Genomic DNA, 27,511 nt, shown 5'->3' on the forward strand with positions numbered 1-27,511 from the left:
CTGAAGATCCAAGTGAGCCCTTTGGGACTCACATACAACAAGTTCTTTCCATATTCCTGTTGCAGGAGGAGTTACCTGTGCCTATTCAATGTCTAACACATGATCAAATTAAGCCCCTTATTTAAAAAGGAAGAAGTAGATGACTATGGCAGTACTAGCAGAGATTTTTTTTTTTTTTTTTTTTTTGGCTGTGTTTGGTTTTTGTTGCTGCACACAGGCTTTCTCTAGTTGCGACGAGCAGGGGCTACTCTTCGTTGTGGTGCACGGGCTTCTCATTGTGGTGGCTTCTCTTGTTGCAGAGCACCGGCTCTAGGCATGCGGGCTCGGTAGCTGTGGCACGGAGGCCCTAGAGCATGTGGGCTCAGCAGTTGTGGCGCACGGGCTTAGTTGCTCCGCGGCATGTGGGATCTTCCCGGACCAGGGATCGAAGCCGTGTCCCCTGCACTGGCAGGTGGATTCTTAACCACTGCACCACCAGGGAAGCCTGAGATTTTTTTTTAAATTGTGTTAATTGCATTTTCTAATCCACTTACTTCCCCGTTGCCCCAAACACAACCACCACCCCTAGTTACTCTCTGTATTTAGCTGCAGAAGATAGATGATGATGAAGATAGATAGATAGATGATGTAGATATGTGTGTATACACACACATTATGTTCTTTTATGTTTCTCATTTAATACTAATTAAAATTTACATAACCTGAGGACAAACAACCTCCTCCAGTGTGTCCTCTCCTAGTGCTCCAGAGTATATACAACAGGCTTTGCAATACCATGGGTGGACACTCAAGGAAATTTATGAACTAACTGATGAAGTTACTATAGGGAATGTCATCATTAGCTTTGGTCTTCCAAGAAATAAGGATTTGGTATTATGAATGCCGATAAAAAGCTGCTTCTCTGGGTTTTATAACATTATTTTCTTCACTAACATATTCACATTCCCCAAACATAATTCTCCTGAATTAATGCTAAGAAACCCTCGGTAAAAGATTTAAGAGATTACATCTTATTGCATACAATTCTCTTATGCAGGGGTTCAATTTTGCTATGAGAGCTGGAAAGGATCTCAATCTATGTCAACACAGATATGTATAAGATTTAGTGTTTTTTGTGTTGACTCAGGCATTATCAGAATTCAAGACATGCCTTAATTTCCTTGGAGTACAAAGGATGCAGGAGTAGGGAGCTAGATGTGCCCTGCTGGAGAACAAACATTCATGTGCGTATTTAACACTGGGCTTTTCAAGGAAAATTGTTGGTTTAAGTAGCGTGGTCTCTCATTGCATAGCAAGCTCTTTTCAGTCTAGTGTACTCAGAATCACATGTTTGTGCCAAAACATTTTGATTCATGAAGCACTTTGGACTTCTGCCATAATAAGGATCTGTGAATCTTACAAGGTCAGTAAAGGTTATCAGTAAAGACCCAGAGTCTACAAATCCATCCTAGCCAACTGAGTTACAGGACCACTATAACAAGAGCACCAGCATCAGCAGAATTACACCCCACAAAGAAAAATAATGACTTTCTCAATCTGAGTGCAGAAAGTGACTGGCTTGTTAACAGGAGCAAGAGAATCAGCTAGTGTGGATTGTGATTTCTAAGACTTCTCAGAAATGCCAAGTTTGTTTCATACTTTATTTCTTACTATGAGATTCATAATATAAACACTTTAATTTGGGCTTTTTCTATCCATTTTTCCCCTTATTAGTCCTATTTTGTTAATGTAATTCTAATCCTAGCTGTAATAAGAAAAAGAACTTATGTTCAATAAGTTATCATTTGTAATAATAACCAACCAATGCTGAATGGAAATCAGCATTCACCAATCTGCCCGACTCCTTTAATGCACATTTAAATATACATTTGTATATTTCATAGTGTATTAAAATTATGAAACTTATCACATCTCTCTATTGTTTCTTAGCAATGAGAATAAACCAATGAGAAAGTTTTGTTGGAAGGCTTTCAGGAGCATATGTTTAGGTGTGGATGCTCATATCAGGCAGATCCTAAAGAAGACATTTACTAAATAACATGAGGAGCAGTTTAATAAAATAAGGCTAATAATATTATTATCATTATTGGGCGTACTACCATACATAGTAAATAAGAGCACATTTTTAACAAATAATGCAATAATCATCGTTATATTAAATGAGTCTTGGAATTGTTTAGATGAGAAAAGTACATAGAATAAAAGTTTTAGGGGAGATGGACTTAATATCTTTTCCAAATCAACTTTGTTAAGGTATAATTTACATAAAATAAAATGCATCCATTTTAAGTGTAAAATTAGATGAGTTTGACAAACACATACACTCATGTGACAATCACCACAATCAAGATATAAAACATTTCCATCACCCCAAAATATTCCTCATACCCTTTTGCATTTAGTCCCCCCTTCCCCCTGGCTCCAGGTAACCAGTAATCTGATTTCTGCCACTATAGATTATTTTTGCATTATCTAGAATTTCGTATAAATGGCACCATACATAGGTACAGAACCTGACTGCCTTCTCTTGCTCAGCTTAATCTTTCTGAGAGTCATCCATGTTTTTGCATGAAAAAGTTCTTTTTCATTGCCAAGTTACTATCCATTGGACAAAATTTATTTGTTTGACCAGTTCCTGTTTTGACTTGTAATACAATGTAGTAATCTTAGTAGTTTCTACTCTATTAACAGTCAGCTGCTGAATTCTGATTAGATGCACCCAAGTATCATCAGTATAAAAATGTCCAGATGGTTGGATTGACCATGATTTTGTTTTTTTTGTTTTGTGTCTTGCAGGGCATTGTGTTAAAAAAAATAGTTACAGGGCTTCCCTGGTGGCGCAGTGGTTGAGAGTCCGCCTGCTGATGCAGGGGACACGGGTTCATGCCCTGGTCCGGGAAGATCCCATGTGCCGCGGAGCGGCTGGGCCCATGAGCCATGGCCGCTGAGCCTGCGCGTCCAGAGCCTGTGCTCCACGACAGGAGAGGCCACAAGAGTGAGAGGCCTGCGTACCGCAAAAAAAAAAAAAAAAAAAAAAAAAAAAAGTTACAGAACTACTTTGGACCTACAGTGATGTTTTCTTCCTCTAGAAAGCACTTCTGCCAGCCCCCGAGGCTGCTAGTAGTCCATGGACTGCCATGTATAGCTGCACTTCCATGGTGTAGCCCTTTGCAGTCCCAAGCCGGGGCCTGGGGGAGGGGGTCAGCAGCTTCTAATGCTGGTAGGTACTAGACTCAAATTTTTGATACTCCTTCCCACCATCTTGCTGCTGTCATAAGATCATTTTTTAGTGGTTTCTTCCAGACTGAGGACAGAAGACTGAGAGTTGAAGAGGCTCCACTTTTCTCTCCAAAAATCTGGCCTAGTAAATCCTTACCATCATTTATCTCTGTGATGCTTTAACATTTTTTAAAAATTTCATCCAGAATTTGTAGTTTTCTTCAGTGGAAAAATTGTTCCAATGACTTCATCTGCTCTTTCCAGCTGGAAGTGACCCTTTGTGATAACCCTCTGCTCCCTGGATCCACAGCAGCAAACTATCCATTACTGAAGAAGTTAAAACTAAGCTCAGAGAAATTTGAAGCCTGATGACTACAACGAAAAGTGAGAGCTAACTGAATGCCTGGCAGCCTGCCAGCCGTCCTGCAGTGTTCACTTTTCATTTTTACCTGGATCCCCAGGTGACTCTCACTTACATTAGAGTTTGAGAACCATTTAGCTAATTCATGTTACTTGTTGGCATCTTGACAGAAGAGTGTGCCTGCATGCACGTGTGTGTGCGTGCGCGTGTGCGTGGGCACGTGTGGCTATAGTCTGATTATGTGTTATGTTCAATTATTTGGAGAATCCATAATCCAAACCTGACTGGACCATAGTTGCTAAGAATCACATATGCTACATTCAGAAATAAACTGCCTCTGCCCTCTCTTCCCTCTGCTTGGTATTTTCTCTCCCAGATCTTCATAGAGGTCTCACTTCACTTCCTCAGAGAGCCCATTCCTGATCACCCTATCTAGAATGGCCCCTGTCACTCTATCCCCTGACCCTGCTTTACATTTCTTCATGGGAGACAATGTACATGAATTAGAGTGTGATGATTTGTTTCATACATAATACAAAAAGCATAACTGGAAGAATTAAGTTGTCAAAATGTCCATACTACCCAAAGCAATCTACAGATTCAATGCAATTCCTGTCAAAATTCCAATGGCATTTTTCACAGAAATATAAACAATCCTAAAATTTGTAATGAACCACAAAAGACTCTAAATAGTCAAAGCAATCTTGAGAAAGAAAAACAAAGCTGGAGGCATCATACTCCCTGATTTCAAACTATATTACAATGCTATAGTAATCAAAACATTACAGTATTAGCATTAAAAAACAGACACATAGATGAGTAGAACAGAATAAAAAGCCCAGAAATAAACTCATGCATCCATGGTCAATTAATTTATGACAAAGGAGCCAAGAATACACAATGGTGTTGGAAAACTGGACAGGCACACACGAAAGAATGAAACTGGACCACTGTCTTACACTGTACACAAAAATTAAGACCTGAAACCAGAAAATATAGGCAGTAAGCTACTTGACATCAGTCTTGGCAATGATTTTTTTTGGATTTGAAACCAAAAGCAAAGATAACAAAAGCAAAAATAAACCAGTAGGACTAAATCAAGCTAAAAATTCAAAACAGAACTACTATATGATCCAGAAATTCCACTTTTGCATATTTATTTGAAGAAAATGAAAATACTAACTGGAAAAGATATACATGCCCCCATATTCACTGCAGCAGTATTTAAAATAGCCAAGACATGGAAACACCCTAAGTGTCAACTGATGGATGAATGGATAAAGAAAATATAATACACACACACAATGGAATATTATTCAGCCATTAAAAAAGAAGGAAATCCTACCATTTGTGACAATATGGATGGATCTTGAGGGCATTATGCTAAGTGAAATAGACAGAGACAAATACCAAATGATCTCCCTTTGTGGAATCTGGAAAAAACAAACAAGTTCATAGATACAGAGGACAGATTGGTGGTTGCAAGGGGCAGCGGGGGGGAATGGTGAAATGGGTGAAGGTGGTCGAAAGGCACAACCATCTGGTTATAAAATAATAAGTCATGGGGATGTAGTGTACAGCATTGTGACTACAGTGAATAATACTGTACTGTATATTTGACAGCTGCTAAAAAGTAGATCTTAAATGTCCTCGCCACAAGAAAAAAATGTATGGTGATGGATGTTAACTAAACTTATTGTGATTGTTTTGCAGTATATCAAATATCAAATCATTATGTTGTATGCCTGAAACTAATATAATCGTATACATCAATTATATTTTTTAAAAAACTAAGGAAATCTGAATAAACTATATGGACTTTAGTTAATAATAATATATCAGTATTGGCTCATTAACTGTGACAAATGTACCATAGTAATATAAGATGTTAATAACAGGGGAAACGAGGCGTGGGGCCAATAGGAACTCTCTGTACTGTCTTTCCAATTTTTCTGTAAATTTAAAACTATTCTAAAATTAAAAGTTTATTTAAAAAAAAAAGAGAGACAAACAAAGTGTACCATTCTGATGAGTTAAGAAACTGGGGACTGTGACAGCCCACCTCTGACAGGGAAGGATTCCCCTCCTTCCTGCCTGCACTGGAAAAGCCTTGGGTTTTTATTTGATCATTTGTTTTCATATTTGACTTTTAATTCTGAGTCTGTGGTCTGCTTTTCCTAGTCAGTTTCTCCATCTATAAACCTGGAATGATGATAGACGACAGTATGGAGAGACACCTTAAGCAGCAATGAAAAAGCAATCCTATGTTTGGGTACGCTAACTTGTAAAATGGGCTCTTACCAACATCCTCAAACATCTCCAACAGTGACAGGCAAATTGGCTGCCCCTAGTCTTTATGTGAAAGTCAAAATGGACCTGCCTCTGGATCCTTCCTTTAGAATGTCTCATTAAATTTACTTTAAAAAATTGCCCTACTGCACTGGCAATTTCTGAGTCTTCCAGACAATACTGGTATTTTATGCGACAGGCTAACCAGAAACTTTTGCAGAGCCCTGTCAGGGGATCATCAGCTCATCTATGAAGCACAGAACTTTTCATCTTGGATGTTGTCAGAAAAGGTGAACGAAAAGATCCATCAAATGACAGTAAGAAAAAAAAAATGTCACACTAGAACTAAGAATTCTTAAAAAAGAGACTTTGTTTTTCTGCCTTGATACAGCTTTACCTGTGGATTTATCTTTCATAAAAGAGGAGATGAGCACACAATTAATCAAAGACAGAAATGAAAAGTCACGCCGTCTAGCTTTACTTCATTAGGAAACTGTTTCCAGCATTGTTTATTCTGGCACTGCTAACACAGGTTGAAATGAATTTGAGTAACAAAGGTAAGATCTTCAAGGGACATATACCTATTTTTATACTGAGAGAGTAATTATAATAACCAGGCTATCATACCAAGGTATGAGTGTGTGTGTGTGTGTGTGTGTGTGTGTAGTCAAGTAAAGAGCAGTTATGGCAGCGTCAGAAACCTACAAATTAACCTGAGGTGATGCACTGGAAAAATACAGCTATACACATCCAAGCGTTTGCTGTTGGAGATGTTTATGATAAAATGGCCTGAAATATATGCAGATGTCAGGAGGAATTAACACCTTTTTCACCTAAAAGTAGGTATATTGCTCTCCAGCATCTAAACACTTTCTTTGTCTGGGAAATTGCCCTCCTGGTGAGTTTTGGCCACAGGTAAAGGCCACCTCCCACCATCCAAGCTGAAACTGCCAGATATTCACTGTCACAGCATCATTTGCAGTTAACATCTCAGGCTTCAAAGGTTCGATATACCGGCTCCAGACCTTGAAACAGGGGACAGAGAGGAGCAGGAACAGCAAGGAGATTTTCTTGAGCAGCAGCAGCAGTGTCAGCAGCACCCAGTGCTAAGGGGCTGCAGCTACTCAGCACCGGGGATGGAGCATCCTGTCCAAGGCACAAGGTGTACAAGTCAATGGTCAGGGTGCCAGTGGCAGTGTCCTCACCGGACCAACTTTGTGGTATAATTTTGGATGGCAAAACTGTCCCCAGCTGAGAACCACTGCCGTAAAAGAACATGAAGAAGATGATGAACTAAAGGACTTTGCGGGGGTGGATAGCTTAATAAAGGAAGGAGACAATCCATAATTCTTAAATTCCTAATTCAAGGGTTGGAGAGAAAACCAGGGGCTCCATCGATTTTGTCAAAAGACTCCTTTACCTGTTACAGCTGCCAGGCTATGAGAGCCAAAGGCCAATCTTTTTTTTTTGGTGGGGGGTGTACGTGGGCTTCTCACTGCTGTGGCCTCTCCCGTTGCAGAGCACAGGCTCCGGACGTGCAGGCTCAGCGGCCATGGCTCACGGGCCCAGCTGCTCCGCGGCATGTGGGATCTTCCCAGACCGGGGCACGAACCCGTGTCCCCTGCATTGGCAGGCGGACTCTCAACCACTGCGCCACCAGGGAAGCCCCAAAGGGCAATCTTAAACGTGAGCCTCACTCTGCCACTTGCCTCCCCACCCAGCAGAGCCAGCGGTGCTCAGAGAGCCGCAAATGCGGAGGCCATAGGGAACTTGTGGCAAGCTTCTCTTGAAGGACTTGCTGCCCCAGCTGCCGGGGAGGTGCCTACAGACAGCCTTCAGCTGTCAGCCCTCTTTCGGAACTGCCTAAGGTCATGTCCCCTTCCAGAGAAAGTCCACATCCAGTGACTGATAACAGAGGGGTACAGATGCCCAGCTCCCTCACCTCAAGTTTAGGACAACCCTGAAGGGCCTTCCCAGCTTTCAAACACTTTGTGGGTTCAGTCGAGGCCTTGTTTGCGATTGCACTGCAACCAGAGGTGAGCTGGTAAGAGGGTTCTCTGGGAGAGGAGGGAAAGCCCTGATTTACAGCATCTGCAGATTTCCACGCAAGCTGGCTCCAGCATATCACTTGTCACAGCCCGACTTCTCTCTCAGCCCCTTTCTGCTTTTCTCCCTTCTTAGCTTGGTAATCCCAAGACCATGGCCTGATCAAACTCCTGCACTCCAATTCTGTGTGTCTCAGGGTCTGCTTCCAGGGGAATCCAACCTGGATCAAACAGTGACACAGAGAGTGGTGGACCCCTAGAAAGGAGAATAAGCTCCCACTATGGAGAGGAAAGAGTTCACTGTTCAAATCATGAAGAGCCTTGTTCATCATACAAAGTGGTTTGGAGTTTACCTTATGGGCCATGGGGAGACAGTGAAGGGTTTTAAATAGGGCGCTAATAGGATCTGATATATATTTTAAGAAGGTTGTTCTGGAAGCAGAACACAGAACAAACTGGAATGGCAAGAAACCGTTGCAATAGTCCAGTCAGACAGTGACTGTGGGGATGAAGAGGAAATCTCTTGATAAATTTGGAGACTTTGGTGACTAATTGGAGGTGATGATGGGAAAGAGAGAAAGAAGAGTCAAAGATTAAGTTGGGATTACTACTAGTTTGGGAAACTAGTTGGATTAGTTCATGACAGAGGATGTTAGGAGGAGGATATATTTCTAACATGTTGACATTGTTATACCCACATGGACCATCAAGGTGGAGATATTCAGAAAGGATGTATTTATATAATCACATCATATTACTTTACCTTGACTATTCCAAACCAAGGCTATATAAATACATACATTATAACAGGATAAAAACAACTAGGTGAAAAATTGAGGTGAAGAGAATTAAGACAGAGGTGAGGTTAATACACAAAAAGTAAAAGGCAGACCCTAAACAACACCTACGGATAGGCCACCAAATCTGCCCTGAGCTTCCTAGTGGCAAAACAGAGAGAAACACAATCAAGCACACGTTTCATTGAGACCCTAAGTTAAAAGCAAGTCGGTGGCTTCTGAGAACCACCCATTCCTAGATACTGAGATCCAAGGGGAAACATCTTCCAGGGCTAGCCAGCAGTTGGAGATAGAGAAAGGGAGGCCTAGAAGTGAGATGGAGATGGAAATGTGGGAGTTGAGGAGTGTGGGTGGTGGTGATGATTGTAGGCACAGCAGAGTGTATAACATGAGAAGAAAAAGGACCAAAGATGGAACCCTGGGAACACTGACATTTAAGAGGAAAGTTGGAGAACCAGGGAAAGAGAAAGAGCAGAGAAAATTAAGAATCCCAGCCATGTGAAACACAGATATACTGTTTGGGAGCACATGAAAGTTAGTTTTCTAATTTCACCATCTACTTCAATGACAACATATATACCAATATGTGTTGAAATATACCAGTAATCACCTTCAAATGCTTGTGGGGGAAAAAGCAGCAATTTTTTATCTATCTTTTCAAAAATGCAGATAAAGGTCACTGTCAAAACATAATCCCAAATGCAAAGGAATATTAGATTATACCGATGATGTCATGGTTACTATCATACGACTAAAGTAATGTAATTGGCAGTAGCAGAATGTCTATACAAGACTTTAGTAATTTTTTTTTATCTTCACTCTACTTTTAAAGTAAAAATTATAATTTATGTTCACTTCAGGAATAGCTGAGTCTTCAGAAAAGATATATATTTTTGAAGAATAAGTTTCTTCCAACGTCCTGTCTTAAGAGTATAAAAGTTCAGTTTTTTGTTTGTTTGTTAGTTTTTCTGCGGTACGCGGGCCTCTCACTGCTGTGGCCTCTCCCGTTGTGGAGCACAGGCTCCTGACGCGCAGGCTCAGCGGCCATGACTCACGGGTCCAGCCGCTCTGCGGCATGTGAGATCTTCCCGGACCAGAGCACAAACCCATGTCCCCTGCATCGGCAGGCGGACTCTCAACCACTGCGCCACCAGGGAAGCCCAAAAGTTCAGTATTTTTTTATTTGCCTTGCAAATAAATTCCTCTCTATATCCTACCATAGCAAAAGAATCACTAGGTTTACCTATGGATTAGATGATAAATAAAACAAGTAATCTCTGCCCTGAAGAAATGTGAGACCTGCCTAAGCTCTAAGAAGGAAGACTTGAGAAAATCAGTTTGAGAGGTCATTGCTGGTGCTGCTTTCCTTTAGGGGTTTGGGAGGTGAAAATACCATGAAATGCAAAGAAATAATGTAAATAGAAATTATGGAGTTAAAAAATTTCTGATAAATCTTCAAACAATGGAAATGTACTGGGGAAAAATACACTATTTTCCCTCAGATTTTACAAAGAAATAGAAAATAAAAGTAGGCTGTGCATCTTGTATGAGAAAGGAATGAACATAATCAATGAATTTGGTAAAGTAGCAGGATACAAAATTAATGCACAGAAATCTCTTGCATTCCTATACACTAATGATGAAAAATCTGAAAGTCAAATTAAGAAAACACTCCCATTTACCATTGCAACAAAAAGAATAAAATACCTAGGAACAAACCTACCTAAGGAGACAAAGGACCTGTATGCAGAAAATTGTAAGACACTGATGAAAGAAATTAAAGATGATACAAATAGATGGAGAAATATACCATGTTCTTGGATTAGAAGAATCAACATTGTGAAAATGACTATACTACCCAAAGCAATCTACAGATTCAATGCAATCCCTATCAAACTACCACTGGCATTTTTAACAGAACTAGAACAAAAAATTGCACAATTTGTATGGAAACACATAAGACCCTGAATAGCCAAAGCAATCTTGAGAAAGAAAAATGGAGCCCAGGGCTTCCCTGGTGGCGCAGTGGTTGAGAGTCCGCCTGCCGATGCAGGGGACGCGGGGTCATGTCCCGGTCTGGGAAGATCCCACATGCCACAGAGCGGCTAGGCCCGTGAGCCATCGCCGCTGAGCCTGTGCATCCGGAGCCTGTGCTCCACAACGGGAGAGGCCACAACAGTGAGAGGCCCAGGTACGACAAAAAAAAAAAAAAAGAAAAAAAAGAAAAATGGAGCTGGAGGAATCAGGCTCCCAGACTTCAGACTATACTACAAAGCTACAGTAATCAAGACAGTATGGTACTGGCACAAAAACAGAAATATAGATCAATGGAACAGGATAGAAAGCCCAGAGATAAACCCACGCACATACGGTCACCTTATCTTTGATAAAGGAGGCAAGAATATACAGTGGAGAAAAGACAGCCTCTTCAATAAGTGGTGCTGGGAAAACTGGACAGCTACACGTAAAAGAATGAAATTAGAACACTCCCTAACACCATACACAAAAATAAACTCAAAATGGATTAAAGACCTAAATGTAAGGCCAGACACTATCAAACTCTTAGAGGAAAACATAGGCAGAACACACTATGACATAAATCACAGTAAGATCTTTTTGACCCACCTCCTAGAGAAATGGAAATAAAAACAAAAAAAATAATGGGACCTAATGAAACTTAAAAGCTTTTGCATAGCAAAGGAAACCATAAACAAGACCAAAAGACAACCCTCAGAATGGAAGAAAATATTTGCAAATGAAGCAACTGATAAAGGATTAATCTCCAAAATTTACAAGCAGCTCATGCAGCTCAGTATCAAAAAAACAAACAACCCAATCCAAAAATGGGCAGAAGACCTAAATAGACATTTCTCCAGAGAAGATATACAGATTGCCAACAAACACATGAAAGAATGCTCAACATCATTAATCATTAGAGAAATGCAAATCAAAACTACAATGAGATATCATCTCACACTGGTCAGAATGGCCATCATCAAAAAATCTACAAACAATAAATGCTGGAGAGGGTGTGGAGAAAAGGGCACCCTCTTGCACTGTTGGTGAGAATGTAAATTGATACAGCCACTATGGAGAACAGTATGGAGGTTCCTTAAAAAACTAACTACCATACGACCCAGCAATCCCACTACTGGGCATATACCCTGAGAAAACCATAATTCAAAAAGAGTCATGTACCACAATGTTCATTGCAGCTCTATTTGCAATAGCCAGGACACGGAAGCTACCTAAGTGTCCATCGACAGATGAATGGATAAAGAAGATGTGGCACATATATACAGTGGAATATTACTCAGCCATAAAAAGAAACAAAATTGAGTTATTTGTAGTGAGGTGGATGGACCTAGAGTGTGTCATACAGAGTGAAGTAAGTCAGAAAGAGAAAAACAAATACTGTATGCTAACACATTTATATGGAATCTAAAAAACAAAAAAAAAAAATGGTCATGAAGAACCTAGGGGCAAGACGGGAATAAAGACACAGAGCTACTAGAGAATGGACTTGAGGATACAGGGAGGGGGAAGGGTAAGATGGGACAAAGTGAGAGAGTGTCATGGACATATATACACTACGAAATGTAAAATAGATACGAAGCAGCCACATAGCACAGGGAGATCAGCTCAGTGTTTTGTGACTACCTAGAGGGGTGGGATAGGGAGGGTGGGAGGAAGGGAGATGCAAGAGGGAAGAGACTTGGGGATATTTGTATATGTATAACTGATTCACTTTGTTATAAAGCAGAAACTAAACCATTGTAAAGCAGTTATACTCCAATAAAGATGTTAAAAAACATAAAATTAAAAAAAAGAAAGGAATGAACAGATGTAAAATCGGCAACCATGTGAAAAGCCCATTGAAGAGAACTGGATGATTAACACACTACAAACGTGCTGGGACAATATGATTTATCTCCATCTCAGAATGGAAAACTACAATGTAGAAAATGAGGTTAACATGAAAAATGTAGGAATCCTGACAAACAACAGAATAAGGGATAATCTATGTTTAAATTTAGGGCACAAATTAAAATGAGGAACCAAAATTCTGCTTGTAAAGAATCCACGAATCTACTGACAAGTTTTGGCAAGTAAGCTGAGCTGGAATTCTTCCTTAGAGAACTTGGAATATTTCTCTAGCTCAAGGCAAACCATAGATCTAGAATGAAATGACCCACTGCATTTCTTAGTAAGATAATAATGTTTACTGATGGCAAAGAAGATCTTACAGAGAGGGCAAGGGCAGAAAATGGAAGCCACTTAGATTTTTCTTTGTGGTAGACACAGAGGAATAATTTAGGGTTCCCACAGAAATAACTGCACTCAGATTATAAGTCACTGCAGAAATTAAAAAAGACAACTAGAACCAAACTTGCTATTTGACAATATTCTAATAATATTATTAATAATTAAAAGATTACTTACCAGGTGTCAGAGTGGTAGGCATGTATTCTCTTTCTACAGTTGAAGAAACAGGCTTAGAGTAGAATGAGGACAACTGTCAAAGAAGAAGATTAACACATGGCTCAGATCTCTGATGTACTAAGAAGAGCCCTAACCATCTAACCATCTAAGAAATCTAACCATCTGTTGGGCGTGGTCATAAATGTTTTATCCTTTCAATAACCTAATATGTTATCACTATATTTGAGATGAGAAAACTAAAGCTCCATAAGTAAAGTAATTTCTTTAAGGTCACACAAAGCTGCTCAGGGGTAGAAAAGGGATTTCTGTGCTGGAGCCTTTTTGTACTAGCTCACAAGAACAGATTTTTAAATTTCCAAGAATTTTGCAGGTGATCCGTAAACATAACCACTCTAAAACTATATAGCACAGGGAACTATAGTCAATATCTTGTAATAACCTATAATGGAAAAGAATCTGAAAAAGAACATGGATATGTGTGTGTATTTATATATATGTATATATATATATATGTATAAATAACTGAATCACTTTGCTGTACACCTGAAACTAACACAACATTGAAGATTAACTATACTTCAATAAAAAATATTTTTAACGGAAAAAAAAAGGAAAAGCTCTTCACAATTCTACAGTATAACTCGGTCTGGGGAAAGCAGTGTTTTCCTACACTTAGAAGAAAAAATCTCCATTTTTCCTATTCTCACTTCTCGAGATCAAGGTCCCCAGCTTTCCAGAAGTCATTAAACAGCTACAATGTCATTATGTTAACACTTTATTAGCACGATCCTTTTGTAAAAAATCAAGAGCAGCATCAGGTGGATATTTCATTTCTTAAATAAATTCATGGCTTTTTATCTCTCATTTTGGATTTTTTGTAATGTAAAATTTTATTGACATATATATACAGAAAATGCACACATTAAAAGTGTACATCTCAACTAATTTTCACAAAATGAGCACACCTGTGTAACAAGCTTTCAGATTAAGAAATTGAACACGACTAGATCTTCAGAAGTCCTCGTGTGCCCATCCCTTTCACTAATTTTCTCTCAAAGGTAACAACCACCTTGAATTATAACTCAATAAATTCGTTTGGTCTGTTTTTGAACTTTATATAAATAGAATCATACAAATTTATATATTATTGTATTGAGCTTCTCTCATTCAACACTATATTTATGAAATTCGTATATATAGTTGCATGGGGTTGTAGTTTGTTCATTCTCATTGCTATAAAGCATTCCACAACTTATTTATCTATCCTACCATTGATAAGTATTTGCTGTTTTTTTCTTCAATTTTTGACAGGAGAGATGCTGCTATGAACACTCCTATGTATCATTTTAGCAAACATATGGGGGTCATTTCAGAATTATTCAGATTTATTGGCTGTAGTTTTGACGACTCTGAATGGAACTTAAAAATATATCATTTTTCTCTTTTCAGTGTGTATTTTTTTTTATTCGATGTTTGGTTAATACTTGTGAACATTCACTGTACATATCCTGTTAAATTTTTCCCTAATAGTATTTCTAGTGATTGCGTCAAGAAATGGCCAAGCCTTGACCTCTTTGAACATGTTACTTACTACATGTTACAGGAATTCAACAGTAGTCAAATAAGATGTCAGTATAGGCTTCTGCTGATGGATGTATGCAGACTAGGTTCACAACCAATGAAAAGTGATGGATAATATTTATTTTTTTTAAATCTTCTTAAATGCATCGACAAACTGGCTAGAATAGACTGTAAGGAATACTCAGGTCAAAAACTAAAAGGGAATAGAATAGATGGACAACAAGGCCCTACTGTGTAGTACAGTGAACTATAGTCAATGTCCTGGGATATACCATAATGGAAAAGAATATAAAGAAGAGTGTATATATATGTATAACTGACTCACTTTGCTGTACAGAAGAAATTAACACAACATTGTAAATCAACCATGCTTCAATAAAAAAAAAAAAAAAAGCAGGGCCTCCCTGGTGGCGCAGTGGTTGAGAGTCCGCCTGCCGATGCAGGGGATACGGGTTCGTGCCCCGGTCTGGGAGGATCCCATATGCCGCGGAGCGGCTGGGCCCGTGAGCCATGGCCGCTAAGCCTGTGCGTCCAGAGCCTGTGCTCCGCAACGGGAGAGGCCACAACAGTGAGAGGCCCGCGTACAGCAAAAAAAAAAAAAAAAAAAAAAGCAGAGCATGCAGGGAGGAGAGAACACTGATGCTGCTTCCATCTTGAGGGCAGGCACTGAATTGGATGAACAGGAGCTTTGATATGCACAGCCTTCTGGGGCTGGGGTAGAGGAGATAAAACCCAGGGCCTGAACAGACAGACGGTAGAGCTAGGACCCAAAGCGTACACCCTCAATGGAAGGATGAACTAGAATAACCCCTATCTCCCAGGGGATGGCAAAGACAATTGCCAATGCGTGAAAGAAGAAAAAAAAGTTGTAATAAAAAATAACCCCATACTAGTCCATAAATCTCAACAAGTTTCAAAGGAATGGTATTAGACAGACCACATAGCTTAGAAACCAACAACAAAATAATAACCAGAAATATCCCATAGTTGAAAATAAAGAACTATACTTCCAAATAATCAGTTATTCAAAGAAGAAATTATAACAGAAATTAAGAAATTAGACATTTAGAACTAAACAATAATGAAAATTCTACATATCAAAACTTTTGGCATGCAGCTAAAACAATAATTAGAGAGATACACAGCTTTTGTTGCACAGATTAGGAGTGAAAAAAGGCTACACATCATTGAACAAAGAATTCCAATTTAAGAAATTAGGAAAAGAACAGCAAAATAAATCCAAAGAAAGATGGAGATAAGAAATAATAAAGATAAAAGCAGAAATTAAAAATCAGGAAACAAACTTACAATAGTGAAAATTAACAAAATTTGGTCCTTTGAGATGATTAATAAAATTGACAGACCTCTAATGAGACAAAGAAAAAAGGAGAAGAGGTACAAATAAACAATATTAGAAATGAAAAAGGAAACATAACTACAGATACTATAGACATTATAAAAAGATATGAACAACTTTATGAGAGTAAATTTTAAAACTTAGATGAAATAGACAAATTCCTAGAAAATTAAAACTTACCAAAACTAACTCAAGAAGAAATGAAATATCTGAACCCTCCCAAAGAAATTGACTTAATGACTAAAAACCTTCCTACATGAGAGAGAATAATGGGTTCTCCTTTAAAGCCTCTAGGTTTTGGGGTAGTTTGTTGCACAGCAATAGATAACCACAGCAGCAACTATATTTGTTATAAAGGGCCCTAGGTAAATACTTAATGATACTAAAGAAATATTATTAATTTTAGATATGACCTTGGTATTAAGTTTAAAACAAGTCCTTATCTTTTAGAGGTACATTTTTAAGTATTTATGGATGAAATGAATATGAACTCTGTAACTTCCTTTGAAATAATGGGGTACATAAGGGTTACATGAAACAAGACTGACCATGTGTGGATAATTGATAGAGTTGGGTGGTAGGTATAGGAGTTCATCATATCTTTCTCTTAATTTTTGTATATATTTTATAACAGAATTTTTTAAGTTCCCAGGGATGACAAATATTTTATAAATATTTTTTGATGTATTCCATAGTTAATTAAAAAATTAAAAAGTGAATTCAGCATTGCCAACATAAATTTAATACAACTTCTTAGATAATTTGGATACTTCTCATATCTATCTTTTATCTTTGAAGACACTTCAAGTACTTTTTATGTTTTTATTGAAGTATAAATGACTTACAATATTATGTTAGTTTCAGGTGTATAACATAGTGATTCGATATTTTCATGCATTACAAAATGATCACCATGATAAGTCTAGTTACCATCTGTCACCATACAAAGTTAGTACAGTATTATTGACTGTATTTCCTATGCTGTACATTATATCCCCAGGTCTTATTTATTTTATAGCTGGAAGTCTGTACCTCTCATCCTCTTCATCTATTTTGCCCAACCCTCTACCCCTTTCAATCTGAAACCACCAGCTTGTTACCTGTATCTATGAGTCTATTTATGTTTTCTGCTTGTTTGTTTTGTTTTCTTCCCCCACATATTAGTGAAATCATATGATATTTGTTTTTCTCTTTCTGACTTATTTCACTTAGCATAATATCCTCCAGGTCTATCCATGTTGTTGCAATGGCAGGGTTTCATGCTTTTTATGGCTGAGTAATATTCCATTGTGTGTGTGTGTATATATATATATCACATCTTCTTTATTTATTCATCTATCTATGGACACTTAGGTTTCTTTCACATCTTGGCTACTGTATAATAAATAATACTGCAGTGAACATTGGGGGTGCATATAACTTTTCAAATCACTGTTTTTGTTTTCTTCAGATAAATACCCAGAACTGAAACTTCAGGATCATATGGTAGTTCTATTTTTAATTTTTTGAGAAACCTCCACACTGCCTTTCATAGTGGCTGTACCAACTTATATCCCTCCAACAATGCATGAGGGTGCCCTTTTCTACACAATCTTGCCAACATGTGTGATTTCTTGTCTTTTGATAATAGCTATTCTATTAGGTGTGAGGTGATATCTCACTGTGGTTTTGATTTGCATTTTTCTTATGATTAGTGATGTTGAGCATCTTTTCATGTGCCTGTTGGCCATCTGTATGTCTTCTTTAGAAAAATGTCTATTCAGCTCTTCTGCCCATTTTTAAATTGGATTATTTGGGTTTTTATATTGAACTGTATGACTTCTTTATATTTTTGAATATGAAACCCTTACAGGACATATTGTTTGCAAATATCTTCTCCCATTCAGTAGGCTGCCTTTTTGTTTTGTTGATGGTTTCCTTTGCTGTGCAAAAGCTTTTCAGTTTGATGCAGTGCCATTTATTTTTGCTTCTGTTGCTCTTGCCTAAGCAGACAGATTTTTTAAAACATTGCTAAGACCTATGTCAAAGAGCATATTGCCTATGTTTTCTTCTAGGATTTTTATGATTTCAGGTGTTACATTTAAGTCTATAATCCATTTTTAGTTTATTTTTTTATATGGTGTAGGAAAGTGGTCTAGTTTGATTCTTTTGCATGTAGTTGCCCAGTTTTCCCAACACCGTTTATTGAAGAGGCTGTCTTGTCCTCCACTGTTTATTCTTACCTCCTTTGTTGTAGATTAATTGACCATATAAGCATGGGTTTATTTCTGGGCTCTCTATTCTGTTCCATTGATCTATGTGTCTGTTTGTGTGGCAGTACCATGCTGTGTTGATTACTATAGCTTTGTAGTTTAGATTGAAATAAAGGAGTATGATGCCTCCAGCTTTGTCCTTCTTTCTCAAGATTGCTTTGGCATCTTTTGTGGTTCCACACAGATTTTAGTATTATTTACTCTAGTTCTCTGAGAAATGACATGGGTATTTTGAAAGGGATTATATTGAATCTGTAGATTGCTTTGGGTAGTATGGACATTTTAACAATATTATTTCTTCCAGTTCATGAGCATGGTATATCTTTCCATTTATTTGTGTTGTCTTCAATTTCTTTCATCAATGTCTTATTACAGTTTTCAGAGTACAGGTCTTTCATCTCTTTGGTTAAGTTTATTACTAGGTATTTTATTCTTTTTTATGCAATTGTAGATAGGATTATTTTATTAATTTCTCCTTGTGATTGTTCATTATTAACTGCAACAAATTTCTGTGTATTAATTTTGTATCCTGCAACTTTACTAAATTCATTTATTCTAATAGTTTTGTGGTTGCTGCTTTAGGGTTTTCTATATATAGCATAATGTCATCTGCAAATAGTTACAGTTTTACTTCTTTCCTTCCAATTTGGATGCCTTTTATTTCTTTTTCTTGAGTGATTCTTGTGCCTAGGACTACCAATACTATGTTGAATAGAAGTGGCGAGAGTGGGCATCCTTGTCTTATTCCTGATCCTAGAGGAAAAGATTTCAACTTTTGACCATTGAGTATGATGTTAGCTGTGAGCTTGTCATACATAGGCATACCTCAAAGATATTTTAGGTTCAGTTCCAAACCACTGCAGTAAAGCAAGTATCACAATAAAGTGAATCACACAAATTTTTTGTTTCCCAGTGCTTATAAAATTTCTGTTTATACTATACTGTACTCTATTAAGTGTGTAATAGCACTATGTCTGAAAAAGTGTACATACCTTAATTTTAAAATACTTTATTGCTAAAGAAGGCTAACCATCATCTGAGCCTTCAGCAAGTTGCAATCTTTTTGTAATAATAACATCAAAGATAACTGACCACAGATTACCATAACGAATATAATAATAATGAAAAAGTTTGAAATATTGTGAGAATTACCAAAATGTGAAACAGAGACATGAAGTGAGCAAATGCTATTGGAAAATGGCACAGATAAACTTACTTGACACCAGGTTGCCACAAACCTTCAATTTTTGAAAAACACAATATCTCTAAAGCACAATGAAACAAAGTACAATAAAACAAGGTATGCCTGTATGGCCTTTAATATGTTGAGGTATGTTCCTTCTATATCTACTTTGTTGAGAGTTTTTACTTTAAATGGATACTGAATTTTGTCAAATGCTTTTTTGTATCTATTGAGATGGTCATATGATTTTTATTTTTGGTTTGTTAATGTGATGTATCACATTTATGGACTTGAATATGTTGAAACTTCCTTGAATTCCTGGGATAAATCCCACTTGATCATAGTGTGTGATCCTTTTAATGTATTGTTGAATTGGTTTGCTAATGTTTGAGGATCTTCACATCTATGTTCATCAGTGATACTGGCTGATAATTTTTTCTTTTTTTTTTTTTTTTTGTGGTGCCCTTGTCTGGTTTTGATACCAGGGTAATGTTAGCCTTGTAGAATGAGTATTCTCTCCTCTACAATTTTTGGAATAGTTTGAGAAGGACAGGTATTAACTCTTCTTTAAATGTTTGGTAGAATTCACCTGTGAAGCTATCTGGTCCTGGACTTGTGCTTGTTGGGAGTTTTTTGATTATTGATTCACTTTCATTATTGGTAATCGGTCTGTTCATATTTTCTATTTCTTCTTGACTCACTGTTAAGTGATTGTACATGTCTAGGAATTTATTCATTTCTTCTAGGTTGTCTTTTATATTGGCGTATAATTGTTCATAGTAATCTCTTATGATCCTTTGTATTTACATGGTGTCAGTTGTAACTTCTCCTCTTTCTTTTCTGATTTTATTTATTTGGGCCTTCTTTGTTTTTTTTTCCTTGATGAGTCTGGCTAAATGTTTAACAATTTTGTTTATCTTTTCAAAGAACCAGTTCTTAGTTTCATTGATCTTTTCTATTGTTTTTCAGTCTATTTCTTTTATTTCTATTCTGATCTTTGTGATTTCTCTCCTTCTATTAACTTTGGGTTTTGTTTGTTCTTGTTTTTCTAGTTCCTTTAGGTGTTAAGTTTAGGTTGTTTATTTGAGACTTGTTTCCTGAGGTAGGCTTGTATCACTATAAACTTCCCTCTTTCAGCTGCTTTTGCTGCATCTCATAGATTTTGGATTGTTGTGTTTCCATTTTCATCTGTCTCCAGGTATCTTTTTATTTCCTCTTTGATTTCTTCAGTGTCCCACTGGTTGTTTAGTAACATGTTGTTTAGCTTCCATGTGTTTGTGTTTTTTGCACTTTTTTCCTGGGGCAGGTGTGGGTGGGGTGCCCAGGGTGCGCTAAGCTGGAGCTACCTCGAAGGGATGGCTGGAGGTGTAGGCCAAGGGCCTGGGGTGCACTAGGGCAGCCTTGGTATGCCAGCTAGATGAGTGGACCATGTTCCCTTGTACACTATCAAGGTGGAGGGGGATTGCCAAAAATGGCAATCTCTGGCACCTCCTACCCTGGAGAGAGTCCCAGAAGTTCCCTGCCCATTCGGCAGATGCTCTAGGGTTTGTAAGTGGATTTCTCTCATGTATAGTATAGATGCCCTTTAAACTGCTGGGTTTTTTTGGTTTTTTTTTTTTTTTGCTCTTCCCCAGGGCACATGGGCACCTCAGTGACGTCCCTACTACAGGTCCCACTGATACCCTGTCTCCATCTCTCCTACCTGTCTCTGTGTGGTCCCTCTATGGTCAGTTGTGCAGAAGCTGTTCAATCAGCCCTCAGTTCTTCTTCAGGAAATTGCTCTGTATGTAGGTGTAAAATCAGTGTGTCCACGGCAGGTGAGTTCAGGGTCTTCTTATGCTGTCATCTCGGAGGAACTCTTCAAATACTTTTTAGAATGAAATGGATAGGAAGAAAAAAATTATGTATACTGATTACTAAAACATATAGCAAATCATTTTACTGGTATGAAATATCCCAAACACCCCTCCACCCACCCCTGCAATCTTCTTGCCAAGACTGAATCCTTGAGTTCAAAACAGCCTCTTCCTAGGATACCAATACTGACAACAATGTCATGTACAATTTCCAGTCTCAATTTCCCACTAGAATGCATGTCACTCCCTTCAGAACAGGGACCTCATTATATTTACTTTGTGTGCATGATCCCAGCAGAGTACCTAGTCCATGGTTCAGGCTCAGCAAATTGCAGGGTTATGTATTGCATTTCACCCACTCCTACCTCTCTCACTAGCTTATGGTGAGGCTTAAAAGTGATGGAAGTAAAAGGCTTATAAATTGAATGTTTAATTGCACCAGATCCTCTGTCCCAGGTAGAAAGGAGGCAGTTCTCAGCTTTTGAAAGAGCCTTCTTTGAGTGGAGGAGGAGGCTCCTTCCCTGGCTCACTCCACTTCCACAAGCAAATGGAGTGTTTCTTTGTTTCTTCACTCACTAGTTGGGCCTCCCCAGCCTGGGGTGGAGAGGCTAGAGCCAAAGGAGGACAAAACTCTGGCTTGCTGCCAGTCACACCACAGCCGTCTCTGTGGGGACGTTACTCAGAGCATATTTTGGCATAAACTCAGTCACTTCAGTTAATTCAGAAGGAGCATGGTGTGAACTCCTGGGAGGGAGCCACAGCATGTCCAAAGGGCACAAAATAATGGGGACTTTTCTGTGTGGTCTCACCCAATTTATCTTCTCAAGTAGCTCAAACACTAAATGGAAATACTCAATCTCCAACCTCCCTATGCCTTTGACAAGGTAGAAGGAGTTTAAGAGCTTTTTTTTTTTTTTAATTTAAAGTTCTGCTTCTTTTGCCCTTCCATAGTCAAGACAAAACAAAATAATGGATTATTATGCTTCATGGGGGCATGAAATAATTTCAGTTAAATTTGAGATTCGTGTTTAACATGTCAGTTTGTCATTGCAAATTGACTTCTCTGTGCAGATCAAGAAACAAAAGAGGTTTTTGGAATGAATGCCAAAGGAGCGGAATAACCAGCCATCATGGGTGGATTAAAAAAAGCCACAGTTGAGAGGGAGTCTACACATTCTGTTTTTTAGCTGTTTAGATGAATTTTCATGACTTTTCCTTTGTCTGGTAGATGTTTGTTTTTCTACATGGTTTAAGTAGGATTAATTCAAGCATTTTACACCTAGGACCCTCTGAAAGACAATTTTACATTTGAGTATATTTAAGTCCCTAGGTCCACTCTTTCCTTCCTGCAACTGTGATAGCTCAGCTTCTCATACCCTCCTGTTGTGACTCTGGCCAAGTTCTCCCATCCCTCCTAGAACACAAGTGTACAATTTAGTCAACCCTAGTCCATAGGAACCAATCCTTATAGCTCAGAAATATTACTATAGTTTCCAGAAAGGACATCTCCACCGTAGTCCCAAAGATCAATTTACTCTTTAAACCAATAAGCCCAATTCATTGGGGGAATCATGCACCATATATATTTTATTACCTAACTGTAGGAGATATTCTTAAAAGGAAATGTGTCATAGAGCTATATACATGGTGACAAGTTCTGGGGGGGGGCGTTTATTTTGTTGTTGTTGTTGTTTTGCTCAAGAGGGAATTGCTGTTTCTTGAAAAACTGGAGGGAGGGACAAGCACTCTTACCACTCCTTACCAACTACCTTTGCTCTCTGGGTCTCCTTTGTCAGCTCAGTACTGGTAGAGAATTGCTATTCACTGTCTACACACATGGCAACCAGATCTGACCCATGTGTGTATGTGCCTTCGAGATGGAGGGGAAATAGGAGCCTCCCAAGTTCAGATCAGTTGCTTTGATTCCCATTTCCACTGTGGATTGGCTCATTTGTGCTTACTTCTCTCAATCATCCATTTTGGTTAGTGAACAGGTCACACAATGAAGAAATTCATATGGCCTGAAATGGTATGTGAATGTGTATGTGTGTTAATTAGGTAATTTAAAAATAGCATATTTGAAAAATAAACCAGCAAGAACCTGGCACTGATGTTCTGTAACTAGGTTTCCTATTGCCTTGAATAGCTATTATGATCACTGGGGGCCAAATGAATTCAAAAGCAAAACATGTACAACACAGACTAATACAATCCTTTCCCAGGTTCCAGAGAACAGCTTGTGGTGGCTCTGTTTCATCAAAGGAAGCTCCGGTCTGTTGCAAGAATAGCTTGCTCATTCTGCTGATGAATTAGTTGTATTAATGTGCCAGAAAAAAGCAGCGATATGGGGATAATTTCTATAAAACTTGATGTTTCATCCGAATGTGATTAACAGAGCCAAGAATTTTTGTCCTTGCTACTGTGAAATAACTCAGAACCAGTGGTTGAGTTCATCAGAGCTAATATTTTGGCCACATTTGAACAAAGCATCTGTTGATTTTCCTTCCTTTCTGCATAATAGTTTTTGAGAGAGACATTTTGTTTTTTCAGTTTGAAGATTTTTTAGTGAGGATAAGAGTATAGAATTACCAGATTAGAGATAAATTTGGAGATTCAGGGGATCAACAACTATGCAAATTTTGTAAAAAACTGGTTTTTTTTTTTGTTTTGTTTTGTTTTTTGCGGTACGCGGGCCTCTCCCTGTTGTGGCCTCTCCCATTGCGGAGCACAGGCTCTGGACACGCAGGCTCAGTGGCCATGGCTCACAGGCCCAGCCGCTCCGCGGCATGTGGGATCCTCCCGGACCGGGGCACGAACCCGTGTCCCCTGCATTGGCAGGCGGACTCTCAACCACTGTGCCACCAGGGAGGCCCAAAAACTGGTTATTAAATACATATTCCAGGCCAACCACTGAGGCAGAGCTGTGGAGCCCCAATCCCAAGTCAGCTACTATCCAAGAGCCGGAAACCTGATTCCTTTCTGACTTGCCCATCCTCCAGCCGTGTGGCTGACAGGGTTCTGGTGCTCCGGCCAGGTGTCAGGCCTGAGCCTCTGAGGTGGGAGAGCCTAGTTCAGGACATTGGACCACCACAGACCTCCCGGCCCCACGTATTATCAATCGGCGAGAGCTCTCCCAGAGACCTCCGTCTCAACGTTAAGACCCAGCTCCACTCAACAACCAGCAGCTCCAGTGCTGGACACCCCATGCCAAACAACTAGCAAGACAAGAACACAATACCACGCATTAGCAGAGAGGTTGCCTAAAATCATAATAAGTTCACTGACACCCCAAAACACACCACCAGACGTGGTCCTGCCAACCAGAAAGACAAGATCCAGCCTCATCCACCAGAACACAGGCACCAGTCCCCTCCACCAGGAAGCACACACAACCCACTGAACCAACTGTACTCACTGGGGGCAGACACCAAAAACAATGGGAACTACAAACCTGCAGCTGGCAAAAAGGAGATCCCAAACACAGTAAGTTAAGCAAAATGAGAAGACAGAGAAATACACAGCAGATGAAGGAGTAAAGTAAAAAACCACCAGACCAAACAAATGAAGAGGAAATAGGCAGTCTACCTGAAAAAGAATTCAGAGTAATGATAGTAAAGATGATCCAAAATCTTGGAAATAGAATAGAGAGAATATAAGAAACGTTTAACAATGACCTAGAAGAACTAAAGAGCAAACAAACAATGATGAACAACAAAATAAATGAAATTAAAAATTCTCTAGAAGGAATCAACAGCAAAATAACTGAGGCAGAAGAATGGATAAGTTACCTGGAAGATAAAATAGTGGAAATAACTACCACAGAGTAGAATAAAGAAAAAAGAATGAAAAGAATTGAGGACAGTCTCAGAGACCTCTCGGACAACATTAAAAACACCAACATACGAAGTATAGGGGTCCCAGAAGAAGAAAAGAAAAAGAAAGGGACTGAGAAAATATTTGAAGAGATAATAGTTGAAAACTTCCCTAATATGGGAAAGGAAATAGTCAGTCCAATCCAGGAAGCACAGAGAGTCCCATACAGGATAAATCCAAGGAGAAACACGCCAAGACACATATTAATCAAACTATCAAAAATTAAAAACAAAGAAAAAAATATTAAAAGCAGCAAGGGAAAGGCAACAAATAACATACAAGGGAATCCCCATATGGTTAACAGCTGACCTTTCAGCAAAAACTGCAAGCCACAAGGGAGTGGCAAGACATATTTAAGGTGATGAAAGGGAACAACCTGCAACCAAGATTACTCTACCCAGAAAGGATCTCATTCAGATATGATGGAGAAATTACAACCTTTACAGACAAGCAAAAGCTAACAGAATTCAGCACCACCAAGCCAGCTTAACAACACATGCTAAAGGAACTTCTCTAGGCAGAAAACACAAGAGAAGGAAAAGACCTACAATAACAAACTCAAAACAGTTAAGAAAATGGTAATAGGAACATACATATCGATAATTACCTTAAATGTAAATGGATTAAATGCTCCAACCAAAAGGCATAGACTGGCTGAATGGATACAAAAACAAGATCTGTATATATGCTGTCTACAAGAGACCCCCTTCAGATCTAGGGACACATACAAACTGAAAGTGAGGGGATGGAAAAAGATATTCCATGCAAATGGAAACCAAAAGGAAGCTGGAGTAGCAATTCTCATACTAGACAAAATAGACATTAAAATAAAGGCTATAACAAGAGACAAAGAAGGACACTACATAATGATCAAGGGATCAATCCAAGAAGAAGATATAACAATTGTAAATATTAAGGCACCCAACATAGGAGCACCTCAATACATAAGGCAAATGCTAACAGCCATAAAAGGGGAAATCGACAGTAACATAATCTGAGTAGGGGACTTTAACACCCCACTTTCAACAATGGACAGATCATCAAAAATGAAAATAAATAAGGAAACACAAGCTTTAAATGACACATGATTTAATTGATATTTATAGGACATTCCATCCAAAAACAACAGAATACACTTTCTTCTCAATTGCTCATGGAACATTCTCCAGGAAAGATCATATCTTAGGTCAGAATCAAGCCTTGGTAAACTTCAGAAAATTGAAATCATATCAAGTATCTTTTCCGACCACAACATTATGAAACTAGATATCAATTACAGGAAAAAAACTGTAAAAAATACAAACACATGGAGGCTAAACAATACACTACTAAATAACAAAGAGATCACTGAAGAAATCAAAGAGGGAAACAAAAAATACCTAGAAACAAATGACAATGAAAATACGACGACCCAAAACCTATGGGATGCAGCAAAAGCAGTTCTAAGAGGGAAGTTTATAGCAATACAATCCTACCTCAAGAGACAAGAAAAATCTCAAATAAACAACCTAAACTTGCACCTAAAGCAATTAGAGAAAGAAGAACAAAAAACCCAGTTAGCAGAAGGAAAGAAATCATAAAGACCAGATCAGAAATAAATGAAAAAGAAATGAAGGAAACAATAGTAAAGATCAATAAAACTAAAAGCTGGTTCTTTAGGAAGATAAACAATATTGATAAACCAACCATTAGCCAGACTTATCATGAAAAAAAGGGAAAAGACTCAAATCAAAGAATTAGAAATGAAAAAGGGGAAGTAACAACTGACACTGCAGAAATACAAAGGACCATGAGAGATTACTACAAGCAACTATATGCCAAAAAAATGGACAACCTGGAAGAAATGGACAAATTCTTAGAAAAGCACAAACTTCCGAGACTGAACCAGGAAGAAACAGAAAATATAAACAGACCAATCACAAGCACTGGAATTGTAACTGTGATTTAAAATCTTCTAACAAACAAAAGCCCAGAACCAGACAGCTTCACGGGTGAATTCTATCAAACACTTAGAGAAGAGTTAACACCTATCCTCTCAAACTCTTCCAAAATATAGCAGAGGTAGGAACACTCCTAAACTCATTCTACGAGGCCACCATCACCCTGATACCAAAACCAGGCAAAGATGTCACAAAGAAAGAAAACTACAGGCCATTATTACTGATGAACATAGATGCAAAAATCCTCAACAAAATACTAGCAAACAGAATCCAACAGCACATTAAAAGGATCATACACCATGGTCAAGTGGGGTT

General features: G+C 38.4%; 1 protein-coding gene across 1 annotated transcript in view; it reads right to left on the reverse strand.

Moving 5' to 3' along the window:
* Positions 1-27,511, reverse strand: part of LOC309810953 (uncharacterized protein) — a 116,423-nt gene that overhangs the window by 29,537 nt on the left and 59,375 nt on the right. Inside the window, exons 4-5 of the mRNA XM_082633329.1 lie at positions 21,230-21,394; positions 13,155-13,227 (exon numbers count right to left, since the gene is read on the reverse strand). The gene's annotated coding sequence lies outside the window, so the exon portion shown is untranslated. The remainder of the gene's footprint in view (positions 1-13,154; positions 13,228-21,229; positions 21,395-27,511) is intronic.

Source organism: Mesoplodon mirus (genome assembly GCF_964341445.2).
Source record: "Mesoplodon mirus genome assembly, chromosome: 10".
NCBI classification, from domain to species: Eukaryota; Metazoa; Chordata; class Mammalia; order Artiodactyla; family Ziphiidae; genus Mesoplodon; species Mesoplodon mirus.